Source organism: Macaca thibetana, chromosome 6 (assembly GCF_024542745.1).
Source record: "Macaca thibetana thibetana isolate TM-01 chromosome 6, ASM2454274v1, whole genome shotgun sequence".
Taxonomy (NCBI): domain Eukaryota; kingdom Metazoa; phylum Chordata; class Mammalia; order Primates; family Cercopithecidae; genus Macaca; species Macaca thibetana.
In genome coordinates, this window is record NC_065583.1 from 96,279,642 (window position 1) to 96,304,701 (window position 25,060).

Consider the following 25,060-nt stretch of genomic DNA (forward strand, 5'->3'; position numbering starts at 1 on the left):
TTTTAAATAGTTCTGAATAATGTAGTTTGCATGCACTGCTATAGCCACAAAGGTGACAGGGACATTTTATATATATATAAAAATACATATAATTTGTGCCTTCAAATAATTTAAAGCTTATAAAATTTCCCTTTTTCATTTTTTCTTCTATCAGAAACCAGTTCAAAAGTGGTAGAGCAAGATGTTTGTCATCTGTACAGGCAGATTTCTTGTAAGGTTTTTATAGATCACCTTATTACTCCTCTTATCTTAAAATTTTGAGGAATTTTTCTGAAAACTTTCTTCAAACAATATTATTTTTCAAAGTTTTACATTTTAGTTCAATTAAAATTTCAGCAAAAATAATAAAAGAACAATGAAATGGTTATTTCTAATTCCATACAGATAATGACTTGTGAAAACCTGTTATCTTTTCTAAAGTTTGAATATTGGATAGCATTCAACCAAAGCAACCAATAATGTTTGTCAGCACCATTTGACAGAAAATAGATAAAACCTTATCAACATATCATTAATAATTTTAAATAAATCTTTACAATGAAATTATACCTGTAGATTATTTATTTGAAATATAAAACATGAGAATTTCACAAAGTTACTAATGGTTGTATGTTGTTCAGGAGAGTTGTCACTATTCATGCCTGAATTCTAACTTTTAAATGGTACCAACTTAGGGAAAAAAATAACTAGATAACAGTTTTGCTTTGAATTTATAATGTTCACGCTACCATATTCCCAGGTTCTAGAGTAATCATATAAAATGTTATGTCCCATTTGTGAAACACTTGGGAGAGAAAAGGTTGGGACAAATGCTAAGACAGATAGGACATTGGAAATACTGACATAAACCATGCCTGTTCCAAATACACCAAAATATATGGTTACCATATATACTATTTCTGTAAATTTCCATATTTCTAGTTCTTTCTCCCAGTCCCTTAGGGCCTTCATTTGTTTTTATTTATATCAGCTAATCTGATGGGCTGAAATAAAGTAATTATGAGAAAATATAAATTTAAGAATAAAAACATGTATTTTTTGGTCTCATACGGATACCATGGAATAAACTTTTTCCCAAACAATCTCTAGATAATTTGAAATTATTGTAAGGTATATTTAAAATTAATTTTTATAGGATTTTTAATTACCTTGAATTTTTTCAATGCATTGGTATTCAGTTAGTTTTACTATGCAATAAGGTATCCTAAATCCAGTGGAATAAAATACGAATGCTTTATTTAGCTTACATTCTATGGGTTGGCAATTTGGGCTGCTCTAAGATAGTTGGTTTTGCTGGGCTGGACCAGGGTTATCTGGTGGCAGGGCTCACCAGTGCTTCTGTAGTCACCTGCCAATCTTGCCGAGTGCTGACTGGACTAAATTTTCTCATCTGGCATGGGTGTCCAGGCTCCAAGTGTTCTTTTATTTTTCAGCAAGCCAGTCTGGATTTGCCCACAAAGCATGCAGTAAAGTAAAATGTGTGAAAGGGCATGAAAATAGAGACAAGATTTTATATATCTCTATGTATATATATATACACACACACACACACACACACTTTTCTATAATAGATTTCAGAGTTCATTAGTTTGATTTCACATGTAAATATAACATTTTGTCTTTTTTATTTGGAAAACTGGACAGGTGGACAGTATATATTTTATTTTTGAATTTTGATTTTAAATATGTCTAACATACAGAGGATGAGAATACATACATTTGTATTTATTTTCTTTTATTAGAGAAACTGTCCCTTGAGTTTGTAGTTAGGATGAAAATGAAGCAAACAACAAAATCCAAATTCTACAGAAGAGTGAAATGTGGATTGAAAATTATCCATACCTTACATCAGAATAGAAAATTATTAGCATGCCAAATTGCAAGTCTTACTAAGGCAACATCAATAAATTGTGAGTGTAGTTTTCTTTATTGTTAAAAATACTAATTTTTCAGGTGTCTTAATTTGATAATTGCATTATGAACTAAACAAAAATATCTGTTTATTTCCAGCTATATCAGCCCTTAAGGCTACATCTGTCTCTATTTGAGTAAATTGTTTAACGCAGTTTGAACCAAAAATTGTAGCTTCAAATTCCCACACTTGAAGCTATTCATAGGGGTCCATGATGTCAGAGATGATATATTCAGCAGTATCATTATTACTATTGTTGCTATTGTTATTTATTATTTTTATAGCTTTTTCAGAAGTTTGTCATTTCAAGGCAAACATTTCACAATGTTGAATATTTTTCAAATAATCTCAGGTGGAGTGTACTACAATATTATTGACCTCTGCTCCTGTCAGTATCAAACCTCCTGCTTTTCCCAAAGTTTCTGTAAAAAACACAAATCGAAAGAAAAAAAAAACTGTACAGAAAAGTAGTTATTTCCACTGGGTTGTACATGAGTTAGTTGTAGACATGCATGAACATCTCCACCATTACTGTTACCTCCTAATTCCAGAATTTTTTCTAACTGTCCCTCAGTGATTCTAGCATCAGTGATGAGCAATTTTCTACAAACATTATTCCTGTTGCCACTTTGAAAGATTTTAACATGTTTAGAGTTGATTGTTAAAAGGTTGCTAGCCTTACATTTTTACATCCTTCCAAATTCTAGTGCTCAATGTCTTTCCTGTTTATGGATATAAACATCATTAAATTTTCTCGTTACTAAGAATTCTGCAAATGAAAGGATTTCAATTCTGAAAATCGGCTGCCTTGCCTTATGTTCTTTCCTATTTCCTTTAATACATTTAAGTCATTGAAATCTTGTACATCTCATATTTTACTTGTTTTCATAGTCCAAATACTATCATTTGCATTCTTTTCCTCTGTGAGTGGATTCCACTGATTGGGCAAGTAATGATTTCCCATGTCAATACTTCTCATCTAAATACCCTAGTTTTACTTTCCTAGTTTATTGTTTATCTTAGTTTCTTTACATGCATCTGTTTATTTAAGGATTCATTTAAGGATACATCTATTGTTTAAGGATAATTAAAACAAATATCGAATCCTGTATTTTTTTGTCTGCAGTCTGCATCTCTGTATATTTTGATATGGTTGCCAGACTTAGCAAGAATTTCTCTGCTTCTTTGGTTTCCATGACACCATTTTTTCCTAGGTATAATTCAATATCTTGTAATTCTTCCAATTTCTTTCTTACCTCTTTCCCTTTTTTATGTCATGCCTCAAATCTATTCTTTAGCCTCTTTTCTTCTTTTCTTTTAGGCTTCCTTCCATATAAATTATATTCAATTCACATAAATTGGTTAACCGCTTTGTCAAATGTTTCCATGTATAGTTACTTAACACTGGAATTTATGGAACTTTGCCAATTCCAACAGCCTCTTTGACAACTTTGCACTGATATATCACAGAAAACAGTTTTAAATCATAGGTCACAGGTTAAAAGCCCTTTAATATAAGTGTAGGTAAGTTTTCCTATTTTACTTCCCATATGCTTATGCTACTCTATAAAAACTTTTCCCATATATATATATATTTCTTAGTTTTTACTGGTACACTTTGGCTCTTTTCCCTCAAAATAGAGGAACATGTCCAAATTCTACACCCTTTTCTAGGCTACATGCAAAATCACCTACACAACACCTCCACTAATGTTTTAATATCAAAGAAATCTCTCCCATTTGAATTAATTTTACTCTGTACATCCCTTGCCAAGGTTATTTAATCATAATAATAGACTAAAATGTTTGTTATAAACAACTATTATTTTATAAACATGTATTCTAATATATATTTTTTAATTTTGACTTTTTTAAAATTATTATTATACTTTAAGTTCTAGGGTACATGTGCATAACGTGCAGGTTTGTTACATATGTATACTTGTGCCATGTTGCTGTGCTGCACCCATCAACTCGTCAGCACCCATCAACTCGTCATTTACATCAGGTATTAAAATTGCAACTGTATAATGAAACCAATGTGGGATGCTATAGACAGAATATAAAAATATTAGAGTATTTTTATATTCTGTCTATAGCATCCCACATTGGTTTCATTATACAGTTGCAATTTTAAGCACTTTTGAGCACAAATAAGTTAGTGGAATAGCAAGAGAACACTGTCTTTGCTTATGCCAGATGGATGTCAGATAAACAGGAGGGGCAGGGGATTCTCTGTTTGTTAAACAATCACAGACATACCTTCCAAGTCCTAATTTTTCATTACCTCTACACATGGCCAAGAAAAGTAACAACTCATTTAACAAAGTTGTTATAGTAATCATTATATAAGAAAAAATGAAGAAAGAGAAGATTATTTCTTAAAATCCAAATTTCTTGTTACCACAAAAGTATGGTCCTACCTACAGACATTATTTTACATGTAAACAGCTGTGCAGATACAAAAATATCATTTTATGTAATTATAAGCATGCATCTGCATTTTATCCTTGTTTACTTCTCTCAAGCTCAGGAGACTGGCAAAGAAATTGTGTTTGCCTGGCAGTATCATGGTGTCCTACATGAGAATAATTAACTTGAAAATACAAACTCAGGAAAAAGAAGTCCATTTGTTTTTCTTATTTAGAAGCATATTCTGACTACTGTTTCAAGCTGTAAGAGGAGGGTCTTTTTGCCTCAGAATACTCAATAACCCCCAGTTTGTTATTTTTGTTTTCACAAGACAATTTTTTGCTTAAACAAGTTCTCAAGTTCTCTTAATAACATCTCTCATGGTTTGGGTAGCACAACCTACATTATTTATTTAGTGACAGGATGTATACATGAAGATCTTTGTGGCCTAAAACCTTCGAGCAGGCCTTGTTGTGAAGAGGTTTAGAAAATTGGATATTTTTTGAATAGAATACTCATAGTAGTAGCATTAAGTGGCTCACTGATCATGGAGTGTTCATTTGAGTCAAACAAATTATTTCTTAATCTTTAAAGTTATAATTGAAGTGGAAAATATCACTATCCATGTACCTATAAGCGACAATAATGTAATAGGGTTGATGTAAGTAATGCGATTAGACATGAACAACGATTGCTAAATCAGAGTAGCCAAGATATGTAACTCTCCTCTGTCCTCCTCCTGACAATTCCTTTAGCCATACTTCTACCAAAAGGGTTAATTAATTGCCTATTACTGTAATCATACTGATTAATACTGAGAATTATCAAGCTGCATGATAACTTTCTGAAATCCTTCAAAATTTAACTCAGTGATAAGAAACATAGATGTTGACAACTTTTACAACAATTTATTTTCAGATATCAAAGACAAAAATGTTTCAAAATGCATGTTAAAATCTCTCACTTTTAAAAAGCATTTAGAATTTTCCATTTTGACATGTCAGCTGAAAGTGCACAAAATGCCTAGCAATGTTTTACATTAGGAAGCCATTTTATTGAGTTAAAATGAAAGGAAATGAATTTTATAGACTTACTTTCAAGTATTCTTCTATATGGCACACCCTTTTGTGAAAGAGTTCTAGTTACATGAAATGTGGTGAAAACAAACAGTTTAATTTGTATTTTATTCCTTTACATTTTGTGATATATATATAGCACTTATTTTGTAATACATTATACCATTAGGCTGGTATAATCATATTGTATATATTTACATACATTTATATAAATATATAACATATAAAGATATATGTTATATATATATATATTAGATAGATTTACATATTTTGTATTATATATACTCATGTATCTATATATTTATATTTTATATGCAAATAAGTTTATATTTACATATATAATATCTATTATACATAAATACATATTACATTACATACATAATATGTAAGTATATATTTACACATATATATAAATATATATTTATAAACAGAACCAATGGAATATGAGTATATACTATTGAATATGAATATATGTGTACATTGTTTTACATACATAATTATTTTCATCTAAAGAAGACATTTCTCTAGGATTTAAAATTTGAGTTATATATTGATATATTTCTACCATCCAGCATCTACCACAATGGTAAGGACACAATAAAGTGTTTATATATCTTACTAAATGTTTTGCTGAAATACTGTATTTAATTGTGAAAATACATTTGGAAACATTTCTATCACATTCAAACTTCAGGAACCATGTAGAATGACTGTAAAGTAACAAATTTGATATTAAAAATGAGCTAATAATAGTATCAGAAAACTCTATATTCTTCAGTAGTCATGATATGTAGTAACCACTTTCATTTTAGCAAAATAAAAACAAAGAAACCCAAGTATCACTTCTGCAATATAGTGTCAAAATCTACAGCTTGTATGAAAACTAAATCTTGTTCCGCACTCATAGTTAAGATCCTGATGCATTTTTCCTGGAGGAGACATTCTACAGGAAACTTTGTTGCTGGCAAAGCTTATGCTATCTTGAACTAAGTAAACAGTTCATAAACTGTCTACTAGAAGTCAGCAGTAAAAAATCAATCCCTGAAACATTCACTAGACTGGAAAAAAAAAAAACAACTTCCTGAGATACGAAATAATTTATTCAAAGCTTACACCCAACTCATGTGTCAAGCAGAAATTTGTTTGAAATTCCCAGTTTAGAGAGTATATGATCTCTTACTAGAGCTAGTAAGAATCATTTCAGCAATATTTAACCTGGGGGAGAATGTTGTGGTCTACAGCTGCGAAGCCAGTTAAAAACAAGACAATCAAAGTTAACTTTACTCTTAACAGTGATCTTGCAACTGTCTACTCTGAAATCTTGAACTTCGTCCAACTTAGTCCAACTCTTTCTCATTTTAATGACCCTAACCCTTGCTATTCAATAGAAAATAATGAAAAACAGCAAAATCCAAGAACTGTTTGAGTATGTATATTTATAAGTAAAATAAAAAAAAAATAAAGCCAAGTAATGTTATTATGCCTCTTTTCGTAGTTGTATATGTAAATTATATATGCATCCTATTAATGTTTCTGAACTATTTTGAGTAAAAACAGATTATGTCTGGGGATATTCACACTTCCTCATACACACTTATCCTTTGAAATTAGATATATTCACACTGGCTTAGCTTTTTTTAAAAATGTTTATTTTCTTAGTTAAATAATGAACCCACATTCTGGTGGTAGATATGACACAACTGGGTTAGTAAATATAGAAGCAACAACAGTCTAGTCATTATTATTAGAAGTTCTTTATCAGTTGACTTTTTGGTATGTTTTATAATATTAATATATGGGGTCATAGCAAACCTATAGCATTTTTTCATTTTACGTATTTTATTGTTGCACAATAAGCAAACAGTAGTTTCTAAAGTGTATGTGTTCAGCTCACTAATAGTTCACAAAGTGAACACATTTATGTAATCAGCACCTATGTCAAAGCAAGTTGAATATATACCAGTCATCCTATAGCTGTTACACTACATGACAAGGGTAATCGCTATTCTGACTTCTAGGAATATATACATATATATAAAAATATATATATTCCAGCCATTTTTAAAACAGTATAAAAATAAATTATGCAGAATGAACAATTTTGTGTTTTTGGCTTCTTTGGCTTAATATTAGGTGTGGAAGATTCACTCATGTTTTTGAATCTGGTTTTGGTTCAATTATTCTTTTTGCTATACATGTGTTAATAGTAGCCCATTGAATGAATATACCACAATTTATTTATCCATAATTCTGTGCATATGTATTTGAGATTTTATTGTACCAAGGCTTGTAAGAAAAAAAAAGCTGCTATGAACATTATTTTACTTGTCCATTAGGGAATACACGTAGAAATTTATTTTGGGCATACTAGAACTATGTATATGTCTATAAGAAATATGGGATATGTTTATCGGGGGGTTAATAGATGTCAAATAGTTTGCTAAAGTGTTAAGTTTATGAGATCTGTTTTACTTCATCTTCTCACTAAAACTTGAAATTATCTGGTTTTCTTTTCTATTTTTGTTTCACTCATAAAGCTCTTTGATCTATTGTATAGCTTTGGGACATGAGTTGCTTTTCTTAGATAACATCAAGCATGTTTTAAATTTATTTATTGTCTATTTAGTTAGCTTACTTTTAGAGTAACTGTCTACACCTGTGTTATTTTTCTTTTGGTTGTCTAATTTTTTTGATTCTTAATTTTTTTAATCTTCTGAGTATAACATTATTGATTTTTTTTGTGTGTCCTGTGTAATAAATATTTGCTTACACCAATATCATAAGATATTTTTCTGTTTGTTTGTTTGTTTTCTAAATGCTCACTTGTTTAATCTTTCAGATTTAGGACTGTAATATATAAGGGAAATTTTTTGTCTATGTTGTCAATAATATATTAAAAATCATTTTCCTATATTTGTACCCAATCAACATAGAACCATTTGTTTTAATAAAACATTTTAACACCCTAGTATAGTGCTTTAAGTTTAAGTCAGATCAATGTATATGAGTGACTGCACTGCTGGAGTCCTCCACCCCTTCTTCTTCTTCTTTTTTTTTTTATTTCCTTGGTCAGTTTGTCTATTTTTGATAGAAAAAAACAAACAAATAAAACTCATACACACATACGCATACATACATACATAAAGGTTGAAAGTGAAAGAAAAGAAAAAAATTATCATGCAAACACCAACAAAAAGATAACTGGTATAGCTGAATTATTATAAGACTATCCATATACTTTTAATAACAAGCTTTTTGAAAAATAAAAGAGATGTTTAATAATAAGAAAAGGTTCAGTCCAAAAGAAAAAAGTTGTAATTCTAATTATATGTATATCAAAAAACAATTCTAAAACACATTTTACAAAAAATATATGGAATTAAAAAGAGAAGTGTACAAATCCACAGTGATTGTAGAAGACTTTAATACAGATCTTTGTATTAGAGCAAGTAGTTACAAAACAAAAGAAAGATAACAGCTAAAAAATCCATTTAGCCAACTTCACCTACTGATATGTAGAACAATGGAAAAAATAATGTCTGAGGATTTATTCCTTTCAGGTGCATGAGGAAATGTCACAAAAACAACTGTATTAGTCAGGGTTCTCTAGAGGGACAGCACTAATAGGATATATAGAGGGGAGTTTACTAAGGTGTATTGACTCACATGATCACAAGGTGAGGTTCCACAATAGACCATCTGCAAGCTGAGGAGCAAGGAAGCCAGTCCTAGTCCCAAAGCTGAAGAACGTGGGGTCCGAAGTTCAAGGGCAGGAAGCATCCAGCACGGGAGAAAGATGTAGGCCCGAAGACTAAACCAGTCTCGTCTTTCCATGTTATTCTGTCTGCTTTTATTCTGACTGTGCTGGCAGCTGATTAGATTGTGCCCACCCAGACTGAGGGTGGGTCTGCCTTTCCCAGTCAATTGACACAAATGTTAATCTCCTTTGGCAACACCGTCACAGACACACCTAGGAACAATACTTTGTATCCTTCAATCCAATCAAGTTGACACTCAATATTAACCATCACGATAAACATAAGCTAATTCATCTAGAGAGCCTCATCACATTTCAAAGGATGGAAGTCATTCTTAAAAAAAAAATTTAAGGCTGGGTGCAGTGGTTCTTGCCTGTAATACCAGCATTTTGAGAGGCTGAGTTGGTGGGATCACCTGAGGTCAGGAATTCGAGACCAGCATGGCCAACATGGCGAAACCCCATCTCTACTAAAACTACAAACATTAGCTGAGCACGACACACACGCCTGTGGTCCCAGCTACTCGAGAGGCTGAGGCAGGAGAATCGCTTGAGCCCGGGAGATGGAGGTTGCAGTGAGCCGAGATTGTGCCACCGCACTCCAACCTTGGTGACAGAGGAATACTCTGTTTCAAAGAAAAAAAAAATTATAATACATTAACATTACGCTAAACATAAGAAGTAAGTACGTAAGTTTAAAGAAAACAAAATAACAGCTTGTATATGAGGCAATGCACTTCTAAAGGATTAACAAAAACAATTAGGAAATATATTTACATGCATAATATTGAAGATATGGCACAAGAAATCATGGGAGATGAATATTGATTTGAGAGAGATGTATTGTTTGTTTTGTTTTTTAAAAATAACTCATTTAAATTGTTAAATTTCAAGGATAGAGAAATAAATTTTCAGGCATTAGGCAAGCAAAGCAAATCATCCCTTAGGGTAAAAATAAAAATAATCAGTCTGGTGTTTGTTCTTTTAATGCTAAGAAGTGAAGCCAGAAAACAATGAAAAATTCGAATTCCAGTGTCTGGTCACAGACTCCTTAAAGCAAAATAATCATATCTGTCAGCATACTTACATTATGTGTAGCATTATAGAACAAATGTAGAAATAGTAACAACACTAATATGTGTAACATTTGAAGAAGCAGTGTAGAGTAGGGATCGATCTACATAAGGTGTTCAAGTATGTCAGAGGTTGGCCAGGTGGCCTAAGTCTCCTTTGGACCTCATGCCAGAAAGCTGGTCCAGATTGTAAATGTTATTGATCAAAACAGGACTTTGGTTGATGGACGTTGCACTAGGGTAAGGAGACAGGCCGCTCCTTTCAAATGCATGTGGCTCACTGACTTCATCGTCAAGTTCCTACACAGCACCCTCCGGAAGTATGTCCGAGAAGCCTGGCAGAAGGCCAATGTCAGTACAAAATGGACAGCCACAAGGTGGAACAAAAGGATTGAAGCCACAGAAAGGAAAGCCAAGATGACAGATTTTGATAATTTTAAAGTTATGAATGCAAAGAAAATGAGGAGCAGAATAATCAAGAATGAAATTAAGAAGCTTCAAGAGGCAGCTGTCATGAAAACTTCTCCCAAAAAAACACCTGCTGCTAAAGGTGCTGCTGCAGCTTCTGCAGCTGCTATTAAAGTTCCAGCAAAAAAACATGACCACTGTAGGAAAGCAGGCTCCAACCTAGAAGGCTCCTTCCCAGGAAGCCACAGGCCAGAAGGCAGTGCCTCTTTCAAAAGCTCGGAACGGTCAGAAAACTCCAGTTCCGAGAGCACCTGCTCCAAAGTCATTTGACAATATTGCATAAGAGGCTGTTATGAAAGTAAATAAAGGTTCTTTTTGACATGTTCAAGACTTTTTTAAAAATCTAATTTGTCTGGGAAGGCCACCACATAGATTTTCATAATCTTGTATTAATTTAACTATTCTGTTCCCCCCTTGATCCACTGCTATTTGTATATTTTGATAAGCTTGTGCATAACTCTGTAACACAGAAAACAGCTGATGGCTAGCTAGATCCAGTTCTTCCTCAGATCAGGCATTTTCAATAAAACAAAAATAGTAATACGTAAGTATCATGTCCTGAGGAGACATTAGCTCAATCTCTCAATACATTTGATTACAAATTTCAATATAAGAAAATAATAATTATTTTAACAAGGTCTGTACAGAATTATCTTGGTCATGACTGTTCAGCCAAGGATATTTCTTTTCCTCTGGTACAGGGAGTACATCTCTCACATGGGTAGTTTTATCTCCTCTTTCCAGTATGAAAAGAGATTAGAATGACATTTTTACCTTTGCTGCTTTGGAAGCACCTTTAGCTCAAAATAATTCTTATACCCACAAGGCACAGTTGGGGGTACATATTCTGCCATCCATCAATATCTGTCATTTTATCATTTGTTTCCCAGTTGACGTATCAGTTTTCAATTTGTTTTACCCCATCCTGCCTTCTTTTAGATGAATAAAATACTATCAGCCTGTTTTTCCTCAATTTATTTATGCATGCATGTTTTATTGTGCTTTAAGTAGTGTTCAAGATTTACAACATGAATTATTCACTTAGTTGATAAAAATTATTACTTTCAAACATTCCCCACAGTCCTAAAATCTTATACACGAATTCTATTTAATTTTTATACCTTGCATCATTGTATTCATACATTTTAGTTAATATTCGGAATTCCCTAGATGTTTTTTATTTGTCTGGTACTGTCAATGTTGCATAAATTTCTCTTTTTTTTTTTTTTTTTTTTTTTTTTTTGAGATGGAATCTCGCTCTGTGGCCAGTCTGGAGTGCAGTGGTACGACCCCAGTTCACTGCAACCTCTGCCTCCCAGGTTCAAGTGATTCCCCGGTTCCAGCCTCCTGAGTAGCTGAGACTACAGGCGCACGCCACCACGCCCTGCTAAATTATGTGTTTTTAGTAGAGACAGGATTTCACCATGTTAGCCAGGACAGTCTCAATCTCCTGACCTCATAATCTGTCTGCCTCAGCCTCCCAAAATGCTTGGATTACAGGTGTAAGCCACAGCACCCAGCCATAAATTTCAATTTTAAACTCATACTTCAGTCTTTGTTTCCCTTCATCTATTCTTACAAGTCTGTGTTTCCTTCTTAATAGTAATTTGCCATAATAATTTTTATTTCTTTAGAGCAGGTTTTCTGGAGATAAATCCCCCAGTTTTGTTGTTGTGGGTGTTATCTAGAATAATTTGTACTTCTATTATTTAAAGTATATTGAGTATACTTATTCTTTCTTTGTTGTTATCAAGGAGTATCTAGACATCACAATTCTAGCATAAAAATTGTATTATTATTTTTTGTTGAACAAGTCTTAACTTTTATTGTGGGTTTTTGATGTATATATATCTAAAATTTCTATTTAGAGACTTCCTTATATTTTGGATATCCACTTTCAAACTAATTGCAATATTAATATAAATTATTCAACCAGCATGTAAATATGAAGCAGAATAATAAAAAGAATAAGAATATTTCAGGGTTCTTGCAGCCTAGACCTAATTTGTATTACTATGTCTTGCTTTCTCAAAGCAAGACATATCTATATATCTATAATTTTGTGTCCATGATTTACTTGCATTTAAAATATATGTTTTTTCAAACATCTAGTTTTCCTAAAAAATACATTTTCTGTGTCTAGAGCTTTTAAAACTGGCATCATGTAACACTCTGCAATTATTTATTTCACTCAACACTATGTTTCTACAACTCATCTAAGTTATTGTTGTAGTAGGTTGTTCATTAATTTCCATTGCTTTAAGTATTCCATTATGTGCAAATATTAAATTCACTAACTCACCCCAAGTGAGTGAATGTTTGCCTCATTTCCAGGTTGATGTATTTTTTAGCTATTGTGAAAAGTGGAATCAGATATTTTGTACATGTCTAGTGGTAAGTAGAGAAAATTTTTCTAAGTCACGTACTTAAGAATATAGTATCTATTTTAAAAGTTTGTAAATGCTCACCTTTTCATGATAACTCCAAATTATTTATAAAGAATTTTTACCAATCTACACTATCACTTTTAATGAATAAGAATTACCCATTTGAAAATCGTTTGCCTCCACTCAATGTCTTAGACATTTTATTGCTAATGGTGGGTATAGAAATGTATATCTTTGCAGTCTTAATTTGCATGTCCTTCTTTTGTAATAAAACTTAATTAATTTATTTTGCTAGCCACAAGAAGCCCTGAGTTAAAGTAGAAGGAAGAACTATATCTTTGAATTATGTCTATATTTCAGGAAGTAAGTGACTAACTCTCTCCCTGCACCCTTTCTTAGTCAACTTATTTGTCCGGCTTCTACAATCAGACAGAAATTAGCATTCTTTCTCTCATTCAGTCACACTTTTACTTTTCTGCATGATCCTGGTCAATCATCTATAGTGAGATGTTTTAAACAATTGAATACTGTGCATCTCCCTATTTATAAGTATATTATACTCTAGTGTAAGCTCTGTGTGTGTGTGTTTGTGTTTGTATGACAGCATTGTGTACCTCTTATAGTCAGGAACTGTGTCAAAGTAGCATTAAATTACTCATGTGTACCAGAGCACCTCCCTCATTGCATGTATTCATCAAATTAGACTACAGAATTTTTTTTTTAAAAAATGACACCCTTTAATAGAAATCCATTTGCGTAGCATTCATTGACTCAAGGAGTGGCCCTCAACTATATTGTGCTTCTTTTGGCATAGTGGGAAACATTATTCAAATAGCTAATTCTACTAGAAGTGAATGAAACATAGGAAGAAATTGCAAGCCACGAGTTATGAATTGTAATGGAAAAAGTAAAGAATAGGTAAGAGGAATAATAAAACTGAGATGACTTTCAAGTTTTTCTTAAAATTATTTGTATGGCTATAAAGTGGGAATAGAACTAAGGTTATGTCATACTGATGAAACTAAGAAACAGTATCGCTTATTCAAAAATTTTAAATCCAACTTTACCTGGAGGATATGTTCAAATAGTGATGAGTCATTAGGCTAGAAAGTAGAGTGGAATGGTTCATGGCATTACAAAGAATTGAAATTGTATTCCAGGTTTTTAATTGAATGGTATAAATGTAATTATTTAGAGAAATCTAGTATTGAAGAAAGATAATTCTGTTATGTCAGAGTAAAAATGTTAAAGAATAATTGGACTAGAGGTCCTCTCTCAGTTCTGTAATATATTCATGTTAATATTTATATTTTTCTCTTTGATTTTATAGTAAATGGAGTCTGTAACTATATCAAAATTAATCACACACTATTCATCTGTCTTATATCCTCTAGAGTTATTTCTTTATGCAAAGATGGAATGACAAGAAAATTCTTGTGTTGTAGATAAATTCCTATTTAGTTTGATTTCCCTGGCATATTTACTGATGCAAGAAGCAAAATCTGTTCCTGTTGAAGCACCAGTATCCCAAGAGGGAGAGCACTCTACTATTTCTTCTTAGAAAAAAGAGAAATATATATACACTTGAAATGTCAAACAAGAATTAAACAAACATATATGTAAAATTAGAACTACCTACCTATATAAAAGAACAAATTAAATCACCAGGTGAATTAAAGTTTTTTTTTCTATATCCAATTACTATTTCTATATTCAATTTTATAAATAAATGAATTCCTGGCTATGTTAAGCATGCCAACACAGCCTTTAGAGATGCAGTTAATGAACTAAGGAAACCATTTACCAAATGACTTGACTATGTTCTTAGGCATGTGACTGCTCACTGGTGGCCAGCTTTTACTGTGAGTCTAAAAGAAAAGAGGAATATGTTATAGTACACTTTAGGATGGAGGCATATGAAAAAAAAAAATTATGTCTACCTTTTTCAGTAAAGAAATTACCATGACCCAAATAAACTCCACTTCATGAGAAGAATCTCCCATGCTACCAATTAATTAGTTAATTAGTTTAAAAACATAAGTGTCATAAGAAATAGTAGATCTATATTAATTTATAAAATATGTCCTATTTATTCTGTTTAGGATTTCAACTATAGCAAGATAGCTTTTAAGAACTTAAAGGTAGTTTTCCACTAAATAAAGCAAAGAAGAGTTTAAACAGATCAACTTGATGTATAATGACTAAGTAAGACAATCACGTTTTCGGTTCCTGATTTACACAGAAGTAAAATGTCTATTAAGAGGCTCTAATGACAGATCAAATAGCCAGAGAGGACATTTGTTTCTGTCGTTCTGAGACAAATATGGTTCCTTAATAGATGCTACCTCTGAAACCAACTAAAGTTACTGAAAAAATAGTTTAAATTATAATTGTAAGTGAAACAATAAGTTGACAAATTAGTGAGGACTACTTAGAGGCTGAAAACTAAATGGAGGTTAGAAGCAGATATAAGCAGAAAATGGAAAAGGGCTTTTGCTTTGAGCATAATTGCTCAACGTAACCTTTGATTTCTGTGGAGAACAAACTAGGAGATAAAACTCAGAGCTGGATAGCTTACTGGATGCAGCCAGGAGGACCATCTCCCATCAAGAGACTACGACATCAGGAAGACTGTCACACACCGAGCAGATCTTTGGAGGGAAGGCGTTGAGACGTGGATGGAAGGAGGATGCAGATTCTAGGCTGAAGGAGGAAGCAGGGAACCCTGCCCTTGGCTACCAAACACTGGGGCTTGTTCCTGGCCCCCAGTGGCTTCTGGGGAAGATGTGAGTTGAACACAGGAGGGGTGGCCTGCTCTCACCATGAACCTCCGGAATCTGAACAGCAGAAGATGCCATGACCTCAACAGGTACTTGAGCTGGCAGGGAGAGCTGCCTGGAGAGGTGGTAGGGGGCAGGACTCCAGCCTGTGTGGAGGCCAGAGGGTATGAGGTTGGAACATCTGCAGTAGAGCAAGGCCAGGGACACTCATCCTCCAAGGCTGGACATGCTTCTCTAGGAGACTTTAGCCTTAGGGTGACTGTCAGATCTATGCAGAGCAGGGTTTTCTTGTCCATGAGATGGAGTTGGTCTGTTCTGAGCACCATCTTCCCTACTGGCCTCTCCCAGGGCCCCAGCCTGGCCGCACCTGCTTGCAGCACAGTCTTGAATTCCCACCAAGATGCTTCCCAGGGGCCCTCATCATAACTTCTTGGCTGGCAGAGGCAGACTACACCTGACCCTTGGAGAGCTCCAACAGAGCGGACCCTGCACACACGCACCAGCCCACCTGCACTGTCCTCCCACCATAGCCTATCCCCACTGCTTTGTTGGCACATATATGCCCATGGCCACCAGCCCACTGCTTTCCCAGTGTGTGCACACAGGCTGACTTCACCTCACCTGTCTCACCAGCATTTGTGCATGTGCACATACCATTGTGCCAGTACTGCTGTCACAAGTGTACCATGCTGTCCCTCCAATTCCTCTCTGAAACATGGGTATCCTGCCATGCCACCATCCCGGTGTGAACACCTGGACAGATACCAGCAATTCTGCCCCTGCTAGCCCCCACCCTCACTGTGATGCCACTGATGCTGTCAGTGTGAGCACTCGGAGGAATGCCATGGCCCTACTCCTGCTGCTGCCTTGCCCCAGCCAACGTGCATGGCCCTGGCTGCACTGCCTTGGTTATTGGCACTCACTAGTGAGCACAGATCCCACTGCCATCATCCTGACTTAGCACTTTGGCCAGCACCACCCACAGGAGTATTGTGGCCAGCAACAAGGAACACCTTTGCTCCTCCAGCACAGCACGTTCCAGAGAACTGATACTAGTCCTCCAGAGTTAAAACAGGGGCCTGATACTGGTCCTCCAGAGTTAAAACAGGCAGCCCGTGACTGGTGAGCTGAGCCTTGGGCTTCTGAAATCTTCCAGAAATTAAGCCAGCCAACGGAACCTACCTTATACCACAGTCAAACACCCAAGGGCATCAAAGAAGATGAAAGCAAAAAACCCCATTTAAAGAACAGCAACCTCGAAGGCTGAAGGAACATCAGTCACACAGATGAAAAAGAACCAGTGCAAGAACTCTGGCAACTCAAGTAGCCTGAGTATCCTCTTGCATCCAAACAACTGCACTGGTTCTCTAGCAATGGTTCTTCACCAGGCTGAAATAGCTGATATGATAGAACAGAATACAGAAAATAGATAGGAATAAAGATCGAGATTCTGGAGGAAGTCAAAACCCAATCCAAGGAATCTAAGGAATAAAGTGAGTTGACACAGCAGCTGAAAGATCAAATGGCCATTTTAAGAAATAATTAAACTGATCTGATAGAGCTCAAAAACTCATTTCAGGAATTTCACAGTACAATCTCAAGTATTAACAGAAGGATCGACCAAGCTGAGGAAGAATTCTCAGAACTCAGTGACCAGTTCTCTGAAGTAACTCAGTCAGGCTTAAATAAAGAAAACACAATAAAGAAGAACGAACAAAAACCTCTGAGAAATATGAGATTATGTAAAGAGACCAAATCCATAACACATTGGTGCACCTGAAAAAGAGAAGAAGAAAACACCAATTTGGAAAACATATTTGAGGATATTATGTAAGAAAATTTCCCCAGCCTCACTAGAGAGACCAACATTCAAATCCAAAAAATGCAGAAAAACCTTGCGAGATAATATACAAGACAGTCATATCTAACACGCATAGCCATCAGATTGTCTAAGGTCAAAATGACAGAATGAAAAATGTTACAGGCAGATGGAGAGAAAGGGCAGATCACCTACAAAGATAACCCTATCAGGCTAACAGTGAACCTTTCAGGAAAAACCCTCCAAGGCAGAAAAGATAGGGGGCCTAAATTCAACATTCTTAGGGAAGAAAAATTCCATCTAAAATTTCATATCCAGCCAAAACTAAGCTTCCTAAGTGAAAGAGAAATAGGACAAGTAAATGCTAAGGGAATTTGTTACCACCAGACCTGTCTTACAAAGGTCTTTAAGGGTGGCCTTTATAAATGTAGAAAGGAAAGGCCATTACTAGTCATGACAAAACACATTTAAGTACACAAAGCATTGACATTATAAAGCAACCACACAAATAAGTCTGCATAATAACCAGATACCAACATGATAATGGAATCAAGTCTGCATATATTAACATTAATCTCGAATGTAAATGGACTAAATGCCCTAAATAAGAGGCACAGAGTGGCAAGTTGGATAAAGAAGCAAGATGCAACTGTATGCTGTCCTTAAGAGACTCATCTCACATACAATGACACCCATAGGCTCAAAGTAAAAAGATGGAGAAACATCTACCAAGAAAACATTAAACAGAAAATAGCAGGAGTTGCAATCCTAATTTCAGACAAAAGAGACTTTAAACCAAGAATGATCAAAAAAGATAAATAAGGTAATTACATAATGGTAAAGAGTGTAATTGAACAGGAAAACCTAACTCTGTTAAATATATATGCATGCAACCCAGTAGCACCTAGATTCATAAAACAAGTTCTAAGAGACCTGCAAATAGACATAGATAATTACACAATAATAGAGGGAGACTTCAACAGCCCACTGACTGTGTTAGATAGATCACTGAGGCATAAAAATAATGAAGCGTTTAGGACCTGAACTTGACACTTGACCAAATTGACCTTGCAGACATCTACAGAACTCTCAACCCAGCAACAACAGAATATACATTCTTTTCATCTGCAAGTGGCACATATTCTAAAATTGACTATACTATCAGCCATAAAACAATACTCAGTAAATTCAAAAAAGGGCGAAATCATACCTACCATGCTTTTGGACCATGGGGCAATAAAAACAGAAATGAAAACTAAGAAAATCTATCAAAACCATACAATTACATGGAAATTAATCAGCCTATCCCTGAATGGCTGATTAATGCAGAAAAAAAAATTAAAACAGTCAGCATTGTTTTCATGTTAAAAATTTCAATGATCTAGGCATTGAAGGAAAATACTCAAAATAATAAAAGTAATCTACAACAAACCCAAGGGGAAAGCTGGAAGCACTCCCCTTGAAAACTGGCATAAGACAAGGATGTCCTCTCTCACCACTCCTATTTAGCACAATACTAAGCCATCTAAGTAGGAGGAGAGAAGGTCAAACTATCTGTGTTTGCAGATTATGTGATTCCACATTTGTAACATCCCATAGTCTCTGCCCCAAAGCTACAAAATCTGATAAACAACTTCAGTAAAGTTTCAGGATACAAAAATCAGTGTACAAAAATCAGTAGCATTTCTATACACCAACAACATCCAAGCTGAGTGCCAAATCAAGAACACAGTCCCACTCACAGTAGCCACAAAAATAACAAAATAACCAGAAATACAGATAACCAGGGAAGCAAAATATCTCTACAATGAGAATTATAAAACAATGCTGAAAGAAATCACAGACAATACAAACAAATCAAAAATAATTCCATGATCACAAATAGGAAGAATCAGTATTGTTAAAATGACCATGTTGCCCAAAGGGGTTTACAGATTCAAAGCTGCTATTCCTACCAAAATAACAATGACATTCTTCACAGATTTAGAAATAACCATATTAAGATTCGTATAAAACCAAAAAAAAAAAAAAAAAAAAAAAAAGAGCCCACATAGCCAAAGCAATCCTGAGCAAAATGATCAAAGGTGGAAGCATCATACTAGCTGACCTCAAACTATACTACAAGGCTAGAGGAACCAAAATAGCATGGCCCTTGTACAAAAACATACACATAGACCAATAGAACAAGTTAGGGAACCCCAAAATAAAGCTGCACCCTTATAACCACATGATCTTCGACAAAGTCAACAAAAACAAGCAATGGGAAAAGAACTCCCTATTCAATAAATGATACTGAGATAATTGGCTAGCTATATGCAGAAGACTGAAACTGTACCCCTTCCTTACACCATAGATAAGAATCAACTCAAGATGGATTAAATACTTAAATGTAAAACCTAAAACTATAAAAATCCTGGAAGATAGTCTATGAAATACCATTCTGGACACAGGCTCTGGCAAAGATTTTATGTTGAAAATGCCAAAAACAATTTCACCAAAACCAAAAATTGAGGCCTAATTAAACGAAGGAGCTTCTGCACTGCGAAAGAAGTTGTCAACGGAATAAGGAGACGACCTACAGAATGGGAGAAAATATTTTCAAACTATGCATCTGACAAAGGTCTAATATTTAGAATCTGTAAGTAACTTAAGCAAATATACAAGAAAAAAAAAAAACCCCAAAAAACAACTCCATTAAAACATGTAAAAAGGATTTGAACACTTTTTAAAAGGCATACCTGCAGTCAACAAGCATATAAAAAATGCTCATTACTAATCATTAAAAATGTGCAAATCAAAACTACAATGAGGTACCATCTTACACCAATCAGAATGACTATTATTAAAAACTCAGGAAATAACAAATGCTGAGAAGGTTGCAGAGAAAGGGAGTGCTTATACTCTGCTGGTGGAAATGCAAATTAGTTCAGTCATTGTGGAAAGCAGTTTGTAGATTTCTCAAAGACCTAAAAACAGAGGTCCCATAATTGGTTATACACTCAAAGGAACATAAATCATTCTACCTTAAGGAGACATGTGCATGTATGGTCATCACAGCACTATTCACAAAGACATGGAATCAACCTAAATGCCCATCAATGGTAATACACTGGATATATAAAACAAAATGAGATTACGTGCTTTGCAGCAACACAGATGCAGATGGAGGTCATTATCCTAAGCAAACTAATGCAGCAACAGAAAAGCAAATACCTAATGTGCTCACTGACACCTAGGAGTTAAACACTGAGTACACATGGACACAAAATAGGGAACAACAGACACCAGAGTCTACTTGAGAGTGTGGGATGGGAGGAGGGTGAAGATAAACAAAAACAACCTATTGTGTAGTATATACATTATCTGGGTGATGCAATAATCTGTATACCAACCTCCATGACATGCAATTTACCTATATAACAAACCTGCACATGGGACCCTAAACATAAAATAAAAGTTAAAAAAAACTCAGGTCTTACTTAGCATGAAGAGTTTGAAAATTATATCCTCACTTAAACCAAAAGATGTATACCATCACATTAAAGATGAACTAGAAACAAACATAGGAGACATCAAGGAAAATCGCCCATTTTTAAACAATATATTAAGTTAAATAATAAAATATGAAGCACTTCTCTGAGAATGTGAAGGAATAAGTTAGCCTTCAAAGGGTTACCCAAAATTAATTCATATGTCTGGGATGCCTAAACAATTTCAATCCTAGAACTTAGTTTGAACTACTTAAGGAGAGTCGGTCATTCAGATAGCTAACAGAAGCAAACTGAAAACCCCTCTAGAAGGATCCAATCACAACTGAACTTCAAATCTGGAAAATATTATTAGACACATAAGCTCATAGTCAAAAAATACTTTTTTAAATAGAAGTATAGTGTAAGAAAGCCAGAGCAAAGTAATTTATAGAAGTAACAGAAAGACAGCAACTAAAGATATTAAAATTTCCAAAGACAGAATGAATGCCTGATTGAAATTTGAGAGGAAAGAGAGTTATAATGACAGAGGCAAGTGGTTGCAGAGAAAGTAGCCAACATTTTTAGAAGTGAAGAAAGATACTACGGAAGATACCAATTAAGGAACTCAACAAATCTCATAATCAAATGTAAAAAGAATGCATACATGAAACTTCAGATCAAGAAAGATCAAAATAAGATTTTTAGGGAGTTCAAAATAAATGACCTGATTTACTCTGTATATGTTAGAGAGAAAAATGGCAAAAATGTGAAAAATACACAATTCCAAATATCTTAGCACTAAAAGAAACAACACAAAGATTTAAAATCATAGGACATTCAACACTTGCTCTCCATAGTAGATCTAACGCATAAACACACCAACAAAAATCAAAAAGTATATAGATGACTTGAACAATCTGACAGCCAACTTAATTGCTTTATAGAATATAAGAGTGATATATATTCTATTTAGGCAACATAGCCAATATGTGCCATAAAACAAAACTCAAAAAGTTTAAAAGAATTAAAATCCTACAAAGAATGTTATTTGACCTTAACAAAAAATGTAGTCATTAACTGACTGAAACCGGAAATAGATAACAGGATGATACCTGAAAAATCGCTAAATATTTGGAAATTAAACAACACACTTCCAAATAATACGTGAATTAAAGAATTAACAGGAGAAAATAGAAAGTATTTGAATTGAGGAAAATGTAAAACACAACACAGCAGCACCAGAGGGATGCAAATAAAATACTGCTTAAAAGGAAATATATAATATTGAATGTTTGCATTTGAACTGAAAAAATTAATAATTTAAGCCTTTTCCTAATAAGAGTAGAAAAGACCAGATCAAACCAAAAGATTAGTAAATAAAATCGACTATATTTCTACATAATATCAATGAACAATTATATATTGAGGTTAAAAACAGAATCGTACACAAGAGCAACAACAAATATTAAATAAAGCAAGGGTAAATTTAATAACATTTAATAAAATATGTGCAGTATTTGGATAATGAAAAATATGAAATAATCATTAAAAATCATTACAGACCTAAGTAATTGGAGAGATAATCCATAATCCATAAGAAGACCTGATATTATTCATGTATCAATTCTCCCCTAATTGAAAAATTAATCGGTGAAATCACTTACACACAAAATTTGAAGCAAGACATTTTGTAAAATTAGCAACTTAGTTAAAATAAAAATATATGGGAAAGCAAAAGATGTAGATTTTCTAAAGTAGTGTAAAAAATTGGGAGATTTCATACTACCTTATTTCAAAGTTTACAATAAATAAAACAATACTCGTAAAGACAGTGTGCTACTGACATAAGAAGACCGATACATTTCGTTTCTGGGATCTTTATTGTATTTCATTGGTCTACATAAGTTTTTTATGCCAGTACCATGCTAGTTTGGTCACTATAATTTTGAAGTATAATTTGAAGTCGGGTATGTGATGCCACCAGTTTTGTTCATTTTTCTTAGGATTGCTTTGGCTATTGTGGGTCTTTTGTGCTCCTATATACATTTTATTTCTTTAAAGAATGTCATTCATATTTTGATAGGGATTAGATTTAATCTATAGATTGCTGGCAAAAAAAAAAAATAGACATATAGATCAATGGAACCGAACAGAGAACCCATAAACAAATCCACACATTTACAGTAGACTCATTTTCAACAAAGGCCCCAAGAACATCCATTGAGGGAAGAGCAGCCTTTTCAATATATGGTACTGGGGAAACTGGATATTCATATGTAGAAGAATGAAACTAGACCCCACCTATCATCAAATACAAAAATCAAATCTAAATAGATCAAATACTTAAATCTAAAATCTGAAATTCTGAAACGACTAGAAGAAAACATTGGGGAAATGTTCCAGGGCATTGATCTGGGCAAAGATTTTTTAAGTAAGACTTCAAAAGCACAGGTGCCCAAAGTAAAAATGAATAAATGGGATAATATTAAGCTAAAAAGCTGTACAGCAAAGAAAATACTCTAAGAAGTTAAAAGACATCCCACAGAATGGAAGAAAATGTTTGCAAACTACCCATCTGGCAAGGGATTAATGGCTAGAATGGATGAATACATATTAATATGCTATTATTATTTCAATAATTTAATAGAAAAAACAATCTGATTTAAAAATGGACAAAAGACCTGAACAGACATTTCTCAAAAAACGACAAAAGACCAACAGGTATATGTGAAAATTGTCAACATCACTAATCATCAGAGAAGTGAGGGTCAAAACCACAATGAGATATCATCCTACCTCAGTTAAAATGACTTTGATTTAAAACAATGGATACTGGCAAGGATGTGAAGAAAGGAGAATGCTCATACACAGTCAGTGGGAATGTACAGCCCCTCTGGAAAATATAGAGGTTCCTAAAGAAACCATAAATAAAAGTACCATATGAACCATACTGCTGTGTATATTAAAACACAAAAGGAAATCAGTATATTGAAGAGCTGTCTGGATTCCCATGTTTGTTGCAACATGAGTCACAGCAGCCAAGATATAGAATCAGCCTAAGGGCCTATCAAGGAATGAGGAAAGAAAATGTGGTATGTCTACACAATGGAATGTCATTCAGTCATAAGCAAGAATGAAATGCTGTCATTTGCAACAACATGGATTGAACTGAAGGAAACTGTGTTAAGTGAAATAAGCCAGGCACAGAAATACAAATAACACATATTCTCACTCATATGTGGGAGCCTAAAAAATTGATCTCACGGAAGTAGTGAGTAGAATGATGGCTACCAGAGGCTGGAAAGATAAGGAAGGAGGGGATAATAAATAGGCATTGGTTAATGCATACAAAAATACAGTCAGGTAGAAGAAATAAAAACTAATGTTTCATAGCACACTAGGATAACTATAAATAACAATAATTTATTTATATATTTCAAAATAACTAGAGGGGTAGAGTTGGAATGTTTCTAACACAAATAAATGACAAATGCTTAAGGTGATGGATGTCCCAGTTATCCTGTTTTGATCACTACACATTATTTCCTTGTATCAGCATATTACGTATACTCCATAAGTATATGAAAATATTACATATTCATCAAATTTAAAAATAAAAAGGTGAATCAAAACCAAAACAATAAAAAAGAAGAGAACCATGAGCCCTAGAGATAATTGGATCAGAATAGAGATTACAAAAGCTGACCCACATTAATGTAATTTTGAACATATGTATCAAGATAATTAAATGGAAAAAGGTGTGTCTTTTAAATAAATGATGTTGAAGCAACTAGACATCCATATTTCAATAAAAAAAGAAATTCTCGACCTTTATTTGACGATATACAAAAAATTACCTTGATATGGTTCCTAGCTGTAAATGTTAAGAGTTAAGAAAATGAAACA

General features: G+C 33.8%; 1 pseudogene; it reads left to right on the forward strand.

Moving 5' to 3' along the window:
* The first annotated feature begins 10,353 nt into the window (after positions 1-10,353).
* Positions 10,354-10,981, forward strand: LOC126956153 (60S ribosomal protein L14-like; annotated as a pseudogene).
* The last annotated feature ends 14,079 nt before the right edge of the window (positions 10,982-25,060 follow it).